The sequence below is a fragment of the Rhinolophus hipposideros genome (genome assembly GCF_964194185.1).
Source record: "Rhinolophus hipposideros genome assembly, chromosome: 6".
In the NCBI taxonomy this organism is placed as follows: Eukaryota; Metazoa; Chordata; class Mammalia; order Chiroptera; family Rhinolophidae; genus Rhinolophus; species Rhinolophus hipposideros.
Window position 1 is genome coordinate 30,037,845 of NC_138052.1, and position 12,734 is coordinate 30,050,578.

The window sequence follows — 12,734 nt, forward strand, 5'->3', positions numbered from 1 at the left end:
AAACATAGTGGTAAGAACATCATCATCATCAATGATGATAATAATAATGGTAACAATGATAGTAAAAAATAACAACTCTAATATTAACCATCTCTATTGCCACCATCATGACAGCTAACAATTATTGGCTCCAATTTTCTGCCAGGCAGTAGACTAAGCATTTTATTTGCATTATTCTCTCTTAATCTGCACAGCATCCTTATGAGGAAAGTCCTATTAATACCAACCATTTACATTTAGGAGACTGGGGTTTGAAGAGATTAGGTAAATTGCCTAAAGTTAGACAGCCAGGCTAAAAGGTGGCAGAGGAGGATGGAACTGACTGAACAGCACAGAATGGGGTCCGCATGCTCATCCCACATGCAGATATTTATGGCTGACATTCCACTTGACTTTCACACTTGTCTCTGCTCACATGCCCTTTGCCCTCTAATCACCTATCATTGACATTTTTAAAAGACTTTAGTTAAAATATAGCTAACATACAATATTATATTAGTTTCAGGTGTACACTATAGTTATTCAACATTTATATACCTAAAGAAGTGATTACCATGATACGTCCAGCAACCATCTGACACCGTACCATGCTATCACAGTGTTATGTGTCGACAATATTCCCTGTGCTGTACATTACATCACAATGATATATTTGTTTTATAACTGGCAATTTGAACCTGTTATTCCCCTTCACCCTTTCCCACCTTTAAAATTTTTTTCGTTACACATGACATTCATATTATTTTGTATTAATTTCAGGTATACAGCATAGCAGTTAGACATTTATATAATTTAAGAAGTAATCCCCCTGACTAGTCTAGAACTCACCTGGCACTATATATAGTTATTACCATATTATTGGCTATAATCCCTAAGCTTTACATCCCCATGACTATTTTGTAACTACCAGTTTGTACTTCTTAATCCCTATACCTTTTCCTCTTTCCCCCAGAGCCCTCCCATCTATCACCCTGATAAGTCTAGTACCCATAAGACATAATACATAGTTATTACAATATTATTGACTATATTCCTTATGCTGTACCCTATATCCCCATGACTACTGTGTAACAACCAATTTGTACTTCTTAAGCCCTTCCCATTTTCACCCAGCTCTTCAACTCCCCTTCCATCAACCATCAAAATGTTCGCTGTATCTGTGAGTCTGTTTCTGCTTTTTTTTTTTAATGTTGTCCTTTAGATTCTACCTATAAACTAAATCACATTGCATCTGTCTTTCTCTTTCTGACATACTCCAGTCAGCGAAGTACCCTCCAGGTCCATCCATGCTGCCCACAGATGGCAAGAACGCATTCCCTTCCCTGATCAAGCAATATTCCATTGTATACATGTATTACCTCCACTTTAACCATTCATCCATTGATGGACACCCAGGCTGCCGCCACATCTTGGCCATTGCAAACAATGATGCAATGAACATATGAATGCACACGTTTCCTCAAAGTAGTGTTTTTAGTTTCTTCAGGTAAATACCAAGAAGTGGGATTACTGGGTCCTTTTTTGTCTCTTGTTGTAGCCTTTGTTACAAAGTCTATTTTGTATGGTATAAGTGTTGCCACTCCAGATTTTCTTTTTCTTTCTGTGTTCATGAAATATTTTTACCATCCCTTTACTTTCAGTCTGTGTGTCTTTCAATCTGAAGTGAGTCTCTGGTGGGCAGCATATGTAAGGGTCTTATTTTCTTATCCATTCAGCCACACTGTTTTTTGCTTGGAGTATTTAATACATTTACATTTAAACGAATTGTTGAAAGATGTATAGTTATTGCTATTTTATTCATGTTTTTGATCTTTTTTTTTTTTTTGTCTTAAAAAAATCCCTCTAACATTTCTTATAATACTGGTTTGGTGGTGATGAACTCCTTCAGCTTTTTTAATGTCTGGGAAGCTCTTTATCTCTCCTTTGATTTTAAATGATAGCTTTTCTGGGTAGAGTAATCTTGGTTTATAGGTGCTTGCTTTTCATCACTTTGAATATTTCCTGCAAATTCCTCTGGCCTGCAAACTTTCTGTTGAGAAATCAGCTGACAGTCTTATGGAACCTCCCTTATTGGTAACTAACCGCTTTTCTCTTACTGCTTTTAAAGACTCCTTGTCTTTAACCTTTGGCATTTTAATTATGATATATCTTTGTGTGGGCCTCTTTCGGTTCATCTTGTTGGGACTCTCTGCTCTTGGGCACGTATGTCTGTTTCCTTTGCCAGGTTAGGGAAGTTTCCTGTCATTATTTTTTCAAATAGGTTTTCAATTCCTTGCTCTCTCTCCTCCTTCTGGTATCTCTGTGATGTGAAATACAGTGGTACACTTGATGTTGTTCCACAGGCCCTTAAACTGTCCTCATTTTTTTGCATGCTTTTTTCTTTTTTCTGTTCTGATTGTTTACAGTGGCCAAGATGTGGTGGCAGCCTGGGTGTCCGTCAATGGATGAATGGATAAAGTGGAGGTGATACATATGTACAATGGAAAATTGCTTAGTCAGGAAAGGGAGTGGGTTCTTGCCATCTGTGGCAGCATAAATGGACCTGGAGGGTACTGTGCTGAGTGGAGTGTGTCCGATTGAGTTTTTTCTACTACCTTATCTTCTAACTTGCTGGTTTGATCCTCTGTTTTACCTAATCTGCTATTGATTCTCTCTAATGTATTCTTCATTTCAGTTATTGTAGTCTTCATTTCTGATTGGGTTGTTTTTTATTTTAATGTTTTCTATCTCCATTTTTATGTTTTCTGTCTCTGTTGAAGTTCTCAGTGGGATCACTGATCATCCTTACAACCAGTGTTTTGAACTCTGCATCTGGTAGATTGCTTATCTCCATTTAGTTTAGTTCTTTTTCTGAAACTTTGTTCTGTTCTTTCATTTGGGACATGTTTCTTCATTTTCCCATTTTGTCTGTCTCTCTGTGTTTGTTTCTTTGTATTAGGCAGGGCTGCTATTTTCCTGGTATTAGTAGAATGGCCTTATGTAGTAGGTGTCCTGTGGGACCCAGTGGTACAGTTTCCCTTGTCACCTGAGCCAGGTGCTCTATATATGTTCCGTGTGTGGGTTGTGTGTGCCCTCCTGTTATAGTTGAGCCTTCGTTGCTGTTTGCATATCAGTGGGAGGGATTGATCCTGGGGCTGATTGGTTGTGAGGACTGGCTGTGACTAGAGTGGAGTTGCTGCTGTGCGGGGGTTGACCCTACAGAGCAGGATTCACTTTAGCAGGGCTCTTGTGCCTGCCCAGCAGACTTTTGTGTGTATCATCCTTAGAGATGGCCCAGTGATGCTCTGGCGTGGTGTGGAGCAGGCTGCCAGGCATGCCAGCCCCAGAGCCTCCTGGGAGGGGCCCTGTCACAGGCCACATTCAACCACAGCCTATATGTGCCTTGCTTGGGGCCACCTGGCATGAGCCACAAAGTAATCTGTAGATCTCCACAACCTAAGCTTGGCTTGGAGGTGCCTTGACAGGCCAAGCCATGAACTGAGGCCAACGGCGCTAGTGCCAGGCTTGGGGCTGCTCCGCAAGAGGTACAGGACATGCTGAAGCCAGATGCTGCTCGTTTGGGTTTTGTGAACCTTTGAGAGATTTTAGGAAAGTCCTCAGCATGAACCAAGACAGGCCTTTTGTTCATAAAAGCCACTGGAATTGGCTTGGGTGTGCCTAAAATTTGGGTGGGGCAGGGTCCCAGGGAATCACCAGGGCGTGGCCAACGGTGTCAGCTAGGTTGTTGGAAATTTGGATATGATGCTCATCTAAGTCTGAATGCCAGGAGTGGGGAGAGCTCAACAAAGAAACAATGGACTCTGTCAGTATTTCTGTCTGGGAGAAAGCTGTCCCTCGGGCCCTCAGCTGGAAGCCAGACAACTCAGCTCCTCCCCATATGTCCCTATGCCTTTTGAGCTGCTGTCCCAGCACTTGAGTTCAAAGCGAGTGAGTCCATCAGTGAGTAAGTCTGTGCATGGACCCTTTAAGAGAAATGCCAGGGACTCTAGTTGCCGTACTACTCACTCAGCCACAATCTCTGCTGATTTTTCACAGTCAGAAGTGGTGAGGACTTCTCTTCTTGGCACTGGAACCCTGGGCTGGGGAGCCTGGTGTGGGGCTTGGACCCCTCACTCCTCCTGGGGGCACCTCTGCAGCTGAGATATCCCTCTCGATTTTTAATGGTCACATGCAGGTGTGGGACCAGCTTGTTTGGCATCTCTGCCCCTCCTACCCATCTCAAGGTGGCTTCTTTTGTATGTTCTTAGTTGTAGGACTTTGATTCAGCAAGATTTCAGGCGATTGTCAGTGATGGTTGTTCAGTAGTTTAGTTGTAATTTTGATGTGGTCATGAGAGGAGGCAAGCACAGGTTAGACCTCAGCTGTTCCACCATCTTCCCTACCAGTGACATTTTATATTTTCTCCACTGATGTAGTCAAAACATTTACAAATATATAAGTAGTTAAAGATTGTGAAACAATATTGGGCTTCTAGAGAACAGAGAAAATAATGAAGACTAAAAATCACCCAGTTTTAAAAGTTGCCAACTCTATTGTCATGAACCCATTAGTGTGTTTTGCTTTTGCCTTTCCCCTTGTGTATAATTTGTTCACATAGTTGCTACATATTTAAGTTTTGAATTTTAAATTTAACAAGTATTTTCTTGTGCCTTTGCGTTCATAAGTCTATTTTTATGGCTGCTGTATTTGGTTAGAGGGCACTCAAGTTTATTTCCCAAGTTGTATCCTTCAGTTGCTCCCATGTGATAAGGGTAGAGTTCCTGCTCATCATATGGAATAGCCAATTTCTGTCTGCTGACAGTTAGACATTGTAAGCACCTTGTTTCTTGAATGGTGTCTCTGTGGAGTTTGGCAGGAGTCCTGCTGGCTTGGAGTTCAGGAGACCCAGATTTGGCTCTGCACTGAAACTAGCTGCAAGTCCCTAGGTAAATTATTTTAGCACCTTCATCTATGGACAACTTACATCTAGTAAGTTCTGTAATTCCATGAAATCGGGAGTTTTCTGAACTCCCTTGATTTATAACCTGATCAATTCCAATTGATGCAAGGTTTGGTGGAGCTCAGTTGTGTTACTCTGGGTAGCTTCAAGCAAGGAATTTTGTTTCTCAAGATGATCAGATCTATAAAATCTTGAAGGTGAAATGTCTTAGCTACTTTTATATGATTCTTGCTATCCCCACTCTGGCCCCCCACCATCTTTCTCCCCATGCCTACATACCCACAGAATAGACAGTACAAAGTACATTCTCAACAAACATGAGATGAGCAAACAAATATATGCATGACAGATGCTTCTGATCTTTGCCTAAGAACCTTTAGCAGTATGGCTGATCCAACATATCCGATTAATAAGATTGTTTCATTTAGATGTGGTGGCTTTGTTTATAATAGACAGGGACTTAAACCTCTAACATGTGTCATAACATATGTCAGAGTGATTTTCCTACTAATGTGATTATCAATTCTTCCCACAAGTGGCAGATGAAAGAACACTGATCTATGGAACTTTGTATTTCCGCCCCCTGTATTGTGGGATTTTTGCTTAGGTCACAGTAAAATCAAAATTTACAATGTAATCATTCTCATTTTTGACCAGCAGGAAAAATGAAGGCATTTGGGGCTTCCTGTATTCTTGTAGTAACATTTCTGGGTAATAGGGATTATGTGGTTGGTTCTGACTGGCTCTCCCTGATTCTTACCTGGTGATGTTGACCTTGAATTGGTTTGCTTATGCCTTGAAGGAATCTACCCACTTCCTTATGTGTTAACTCATCCAAGACCATGGCATAGAGCTACTTCCAAGGAGACCATATCTTGCCGTTTCTGGCCCCATAGTTTATCACAGACAAAAAATCCTGTGTTTCTGTATCACCCTTCTCTGCAAGACCTAATTTGGCACCTATCTTGGTTGAAAAAGCTTGCCTCCGTCTCCCCAGATTTGATCACTAATTGGCTTTAGCTTTTCCCAAGTCAATATGCTGACTGGTTGGCTTCACTAGGTGGCCACTAGGTGGGTGAGATGAGAGTGTAAAAGCACCATGAAGTAGTTCGTAAACCTGCTGGCAAAGAGACAAGAGGCCTGATTTCATGTGTGTGTGTGTTTGAAATGCTGTTGATAATAAAGCCTTATTTGTTTAGGGATCTGTATCAGTTATCTATTGTATAATAATACTCCACCCCCAAACTTAGTGGCTTAAAGCAACAACCATTTTATTTGCTCATGAGTCTGTGGATCAGCAATTGGGCTAGACTCTTCTAGTCTTACCTGGGGTCACTCATACTATTGCACTCAGCTGGTACCTGGGAGGTGGTCGATATAAGGGACCTCAGCTGGGATACTCATCTCTGTCCTGTGGTCTCATCCTCCAATAGGCTAGCTCAGCCTCCTTCACATGACAGCTGTCCAAGAAGAGTACAGGAGTGGAAGCTGCACATTCTATTGGTCAACAAAGTCATAGGGCCAGCCCACAGGGAAGAGGGGTTGGAAATAGAGTCCACCTGTTAATGGAATAGTTGCAGATAATTCATGGCCATTGATAGTTAATCATAGGCTCTTTGATATGAATTCAATCTAAGATTACTTACTTTAAAATTATTTTATTTTGCCTTTAAACCATCTTGGAGTAGGGATGGTATTGTCAGCCCATCTGAGAGAAGTCTGGAAAACAGAGGTGTTCTGTAACATACCCAAAAGTATAGAAATAAAGATAGTAATAATAACAGCAAATATTAACATTGTTCTTCCATATTCCAAGCACTGTTTTAAGTCTTTTACATATTATAACACATTTGGTCCTGACACAATCTTATGAATAGGTACTACTTTATCCCCATTTTATATATGAGAAAAGTGAAGCACTGAGAGGTTAAGTAACTTCCTCTAATGTCATAAAGGTACTAAGTGGCACAACTGGGATTCTACCCAGGCCGACTGACTGCACAGTCTGTGAATTAACCCCAAATGCCTCTCCGGTTAATGGAAGCAGAATCTTCCTAACTCTTAGCAGAGTTCTCTCTTGAACCATGTAGTTGTTTATTTTTGTTTTTGGTTTTGTTTTTGTTTTTTAGAGGCAGGGGGATTGGTTATTTGGAGAGGGACACTAAGCCTTTCTGGGACACTCATGTGGCCAAAAATGGGTTCAGTTACATTGCAGGAGACCCTAATTAGAGATAATAAGAACACTTGTGATCCCATGCAACCGAGAGTAATTCTCCTGGATGCGTACGTATTGGGGTGTCTGGTGAAGGTGGTGGTCGTGGTCATTGGCACGGGATAGCTCTGCTCGTTCGCCAGGAAGGCTTTTGAAAAATGAGAATGTGTAATAGTGTCCTCCCTATCCTCTCTGATAGCGTCTTGTTCTTGGCTTCAGGTGATCTGAAAGCCTCAGCGCCAAAGAAAAGAAGGTTGTGTTTATTTAGCCTTTTGTTGAAGGATAGGTTGACAGCCTCCTTTATACAGCGTTTATGGAGCTACATTCAGTCCACTTTACAGGTGGTACCAGGTGGTTTATCTAACAAAAGTGATAAATTTCACTGACTTTTATAAGGTCACCCTCGCAGCCATGGATGGAGTGGTCCCTGGCACCCTTCCTCGGTTGGAGGGATGCAGGACCTGTGTAGGAGCCAGAACTTTGCATTTCGTGCTAGAATGGGGGATAAACCATCAGTGTAAGACTGAAGGGCAGTCATTCTGGCCACGTAGCATCTTCTTGCCATCAAATCTCATAGTGATCTCCTGACTCCACAACTAGCCAACTAGCCTCCTTCTGATGTCCTCCTCCTCTTACATTGACTTAGTGACTTTCCCCGCTGCTGGGAAGTTTTTGTCACAACTTCTGCATTCATAAGAACTTGTATCTGATCTCTAGCTAGGAAACACAAAGGAAAAAATAGAGCTGGAAACTGGGCAACGTGGACGTGCACAGGCCCCACCAGAGAAGCCAGAACATGGGGTTCAGGAGACCCGTGCTGCTGGCTACTCCCCACTCTCCTCCCATCATCTCACACCTTCCCACACCAGAAATGTCCCCCGAAGGCCAGATTTCTTGGTTGTCAAGCAAGAAATCCTAGAGATGCTTTCTTCATACTAGTGGAAACGATGTTACTTCTATAATCTTTTTCTTTAGCTAATTTTGAAGAATTTATAATCCTGTCCTACCTACATTAAGTACTTTTTCCTTTTGGCTTGCTTCCTGTTCTTATTCAAACCAGCTGGGACAGTTTATCCCCTACCATAGATATGAAAACCTGACAGGCAGGTCTCTACAGCAGAGACTCTCCAAACAGTACTTTACTGAATAGCTAGCTCAGCCTTCCTTTCCCACACAGTGAGAGAGCAGAGCACAGGCAAGAAGCTTCCTTTCTTTGTTTCTGAGGCCTTGGGGCTGTCTTGCCTGGCTGTAAACTGAATTGCTTCCTGTGATGGGTCTGCTCAACAGGCCAGTACTCCTTTAGTTCCCTCCTGCTTGGTCAACCAGGACTGCCAAAGCCTGCACCTTTGGTTTTCCATAGGCTTCGTTGATCCACATTAGCTTGCCTTTAGCTTTGGTTAACATTGCCCATTTTGGGGAGCAGTGGTACCCAGAAGAAGGACATGAGTCCTTGTGTGGAGAAGGGAAGAGAGCTGAGAGGCAGCTGGACCCTGGGACAGCATGAGCAGGGTGATTTTGTACGCTTAGAAAACAGGCTCACTAGGACCCTGAGTGCACACAAAAGTCCGCGTGCCTCCCGAAGGGGAGGGTTATTCACCTTCTCCCCAGAGGGGACGGTTCAGACGTGCAATTTCCTTGAATTTGATGCAGTTTTGACTCACCCTATGGTTGCTGGGTAAGTAGAACACTGTTCCCCTTTCTTGTTGGTTTTGTGACCAATGTTGTAGGAAGACAATACCTGAAAGTTTGTGTAAGTCGCTCCTTTGTTTTCTTTTTTCCTAGCACTGAAGATGATTGCTTAACAGTAAACACAGACAGGGAGTTAAAAAAATAAAAAGAACTCTGCTCTAGGCTGGCTCTAGGCAAGGGAGGCAGAGCAGGAGAAGGCATACCGGTATTAGATGGTTCCAATGCGTATTTTACACCTCTGCACACACAGCCATCAGCGTCTTACCCCCAGTAATGGGCACCTCAGCAACTTTCTTACAATCGTCAGTGGCTTTTTCTTGAAAGGTTGTTTTCAGCAATCCAACCAAAGCACAGCATTTCACCTTTAGCGTAAGCAGCTCTCAATTTCATATGCAGGAAGTCTTTCTAGAACAGAGATGCAAACTTCTGTGTCTAAACATGACAAGCCCATGCAGGATTCTGTTCTCAGCTCGATTGATTTCCACATTTAACCTGTGAACATTCAGCCCTGTCTACGTATTAACTGTGTTCCCCCCCTGTTCTCTAAATGTGGGTCCATGCTAGGATAAAAAAGGGCAGAGATGGTTACTCTGGGATGTTAAATATTTGTTAACCACCCACTGTGACACTGCCAGATAAGTGGTGAATAAATGTGTTTGGACAATAATGTCACCTGCAGCATACACTCTGATCATGGGGGTCTAGCTTCTCTTTTGTGTTTAAACTTCAGGTATACTTTGATCAGGTGTGTGGGCAAGCCTTTTTACTTCAGTTTATTTTGGAGCCTCGGCAATATAGCCAGTCAGGTTGTTGCCAAAATCACACATGGCGTAAACCTATTTAGCTATCATCTAACAGAACTCTAATATGAGGCAATAATGTAGGGTGGTTACTTGCCATCTATTAAATCAGTTTATTTTCTATATTTTTTAGTAGCACTACATTTGTAATTAAACAATATTTTTAATGTTTTTGAAATATATTTGACATGTAACATTGTACAAATTTAAGGTATACAATGTGTTGATTCAATACAGTTATATATTATAATAGTATGATTGTCATTTTAGTGATAGTTAGACCCTTCATCACATCACATAATTATCATTTATTTTTTTGTCGTGGGAATAATTCAGATCTAGTCTCTTAGCAAGTTTGATGATGATAATACAGTGTTGTTGTCTACATTCAATATATTGTGCATTACCTTAGCTCTCCAGCACTTGTTGACTAGTTGCAAGGAAACCGTATTTTAACATATCTCCCCCAAAAGGGTAAATTAGAATAATGCTATATGGAAAATAGTGAGAGATTCAGATTTATTAGGAAATGAGAATCCCTAATGCATTCAGGGATTTGCTCCTGAGATTGGTTATGCCTCTGAAAGGGAAAGATTTTCCATTTTCAAGTCTTTATAACTTTCACTTGTTAACATGTGTGCTTACCCTGTTAGAATAAGACATTTGATTCTTTTCATAGAATTCCTAAAATAACTGAGGCAGTGACCAAGAGCAGAGAACCAGGTGGTGTTCTTGTATAGGATTTCTTTCCACTAAAGTTACAAATGTCCTCTCAGCCATTTCTTCCACATCTTGTCGATTCCTGTTATCACCAGAAGCCGATGGATGATAGTTCTGTGGATAGCTTTCCTTGAATTGTGAGCTGAAATGAAGATTTTACATACGTAGTTTTAAGATTGTAGGGAGGAAAGTGACATTGATTTATTTGTTTTGTTCTCCACCAGCCAGAGGAACCTGTCCTGTCAAGTAATGAACAACTGCTTTTATACTAACTAGTGACTTCAAGAGAACAATTATTCATCCCATCATTACCATTCCCCCTGAGTCATCCAGGCTGGCTCATACTGGTTTCAACTGAATAGGCAATGAATGGACTCTAGGGCCCAAGTTCCTATTTAGTTGTATGAATTACATAATTGTGCCTTGGACATACAGCTGTGGCTCATTCTGCAAAGAGATATTTCATAAGTCCAGATTTCCAGCCATGGGGAGGCAGTGTGTGTGTATGGGGGGGGGGTCTTAGTAAAGCCCCTTGAAGACCCTATCCTTGTGATTTTGCTGAGAGAGTCTTGACACCTTGATGCTTAAGAAGATATGTGCTATCATGCACAGGTACTATGGAAAAGCAGCTGGGGTTACTTCCATGTACAAATATTACCTATCCCCTAGCATGTCACTGTTCTTGGCACAGTTCTTGGGTCCTATTGTATGCGATTTGGATGACAAACAGGAGACTGAATTGTCCTGGATGAAATGTGAAGATCAGTTGTAGAGATCAATATTGATTGGCATGCGTTTGCAGTTCCAGTTCATTCCAAAGTTTAATTTATTTCCAAGTTCTTAATATTTTTGTTCATTACAGATCTAGAGAAACTTAGGTTTGAGTAAGAACTGTCTTTTGAGATTTAGTTGAGCCATCACATGTTCATGTGAAAGCTTGACATGCAGAAAATAAAAAGGAAATATTCAAAGCAAATGCTGGATGCCAGTTTGTGGGTTAGTCGAAAATCCTACCTCTTTTACAAATTCTTAACTAATCCTTCCTGGGTTTAAATCAAATCAACAGTTGCTTTTTTAACAGCTACTCTGTCACCTTTCTCTGTCTTCAGGCACTTGAAATATATTATTAAACAACATCAGAATTAATCCAGAACCCTTTAGACTGTAGACTGAGCTCCTTAGGGTAGGAACCTTACTTTCTTCATCTTGAATTCCAAGGACTAAGACAAATAAGAACAACGATAACAACAACAACAACAACAACAACAACAACACACACACACGGAATCTATTTTATAAGCAGCTATGTGTGAAATAACTAGTAGCCATGAAAGTAAAACAAATTGTGATCCTGAAGCCCTGGCGGTATGATGGCATGTCCTGTATGGTCGTGTTAGATGGAAGCTGGGTATAGGCAGGAGAGCCACTCGGGGATTCTCGGCCAGGCCTGCATGGAAAGGCAATAATATGTGTCCTGTGGCACATTGACTTTACCATCGCCCATGATTCCTGTGTTGAAATAGGAAGACTCAGCCCAGACAAATGCTAAGGAAACAAAACCAACTCTTTTATTACTCTCTACAACATTTATAGTCAAGTCCTACTAGATGCCCTTATCCTTGAGGCATTCCAACAGTCATTTTAATGATTTATTTTCTTTTTCACAACCAAGAAAACAAATAAAATAGTTTAGCACCTTTGGGGTAGACTCGATGTCTTCTCTTCATTTCATCACTTTCTGGGTCTGTAAAATTTCCCTTACCTTTGAGTTTTTATAAGTCAAGGATAGGAATTCTGTTTTACTCATTCCTTATGTGAAGGCATTTTTTAGTGTGACTTTTTTTTTTTGTCCTGTATCCCCAGCCTATTTTTGTTGTTTTGTTGTGTGTCTGGGGTGGGGGGAGCAGTGGAATAAGGAAAGGGGGACTCAAGAAAAGCCACATGTTTGCAGTAGCTCACGGATCATAGGGAAAGGTTTTGAATAAGAAAAAATAGTTTTTCAGTGCTGTCCTATTCAGAGCAATAAGAACTTGGGAGCCACTGGGGCTGAAGAAGAAGTGCTTATGCTGGACTCTACACTGAAATTTGCTCTGTGGTTTGTTACCCATGATCTGTAGTAAGAACCCAATGATCTGTGTGAGAACCCACAGCCCTGGGATTACCGCTCTCCGTCCTGTATGCCTTCACCCCAAGCTCCCTGTTTTACAGCTCACAGGCCCATTTTTCCCTCTTCTTTGCCCTTTTTGTTTTTTTCTGCCTCATTTTCTATATACCTACTTCTAGAAAGGTGTCAACGGCAGGATACCCACTCAGACTAGTCATCATGAGCCATAAAAGCTACTCAACCACATGTGTGGCTTTGTAAGGGCGAAAC

At 41.4% G+C, this 12,734-nt stretch overlaps 1 protein-coding gene across 3 annotated transcripts in view; it reads left to right on the forward strand.

Moving 5' to 3' along the window:
- The window catches only part of LYPD6B (LY6/PLAUR domain containing 6B), a 158,423-nt gene that overhangs the window by 101,396 nt on the left and 44,293 nt on the right, over positions 1–12,734 (forward strand). The gene's annotated exons all lie outside the window — the stretch shown is intronic.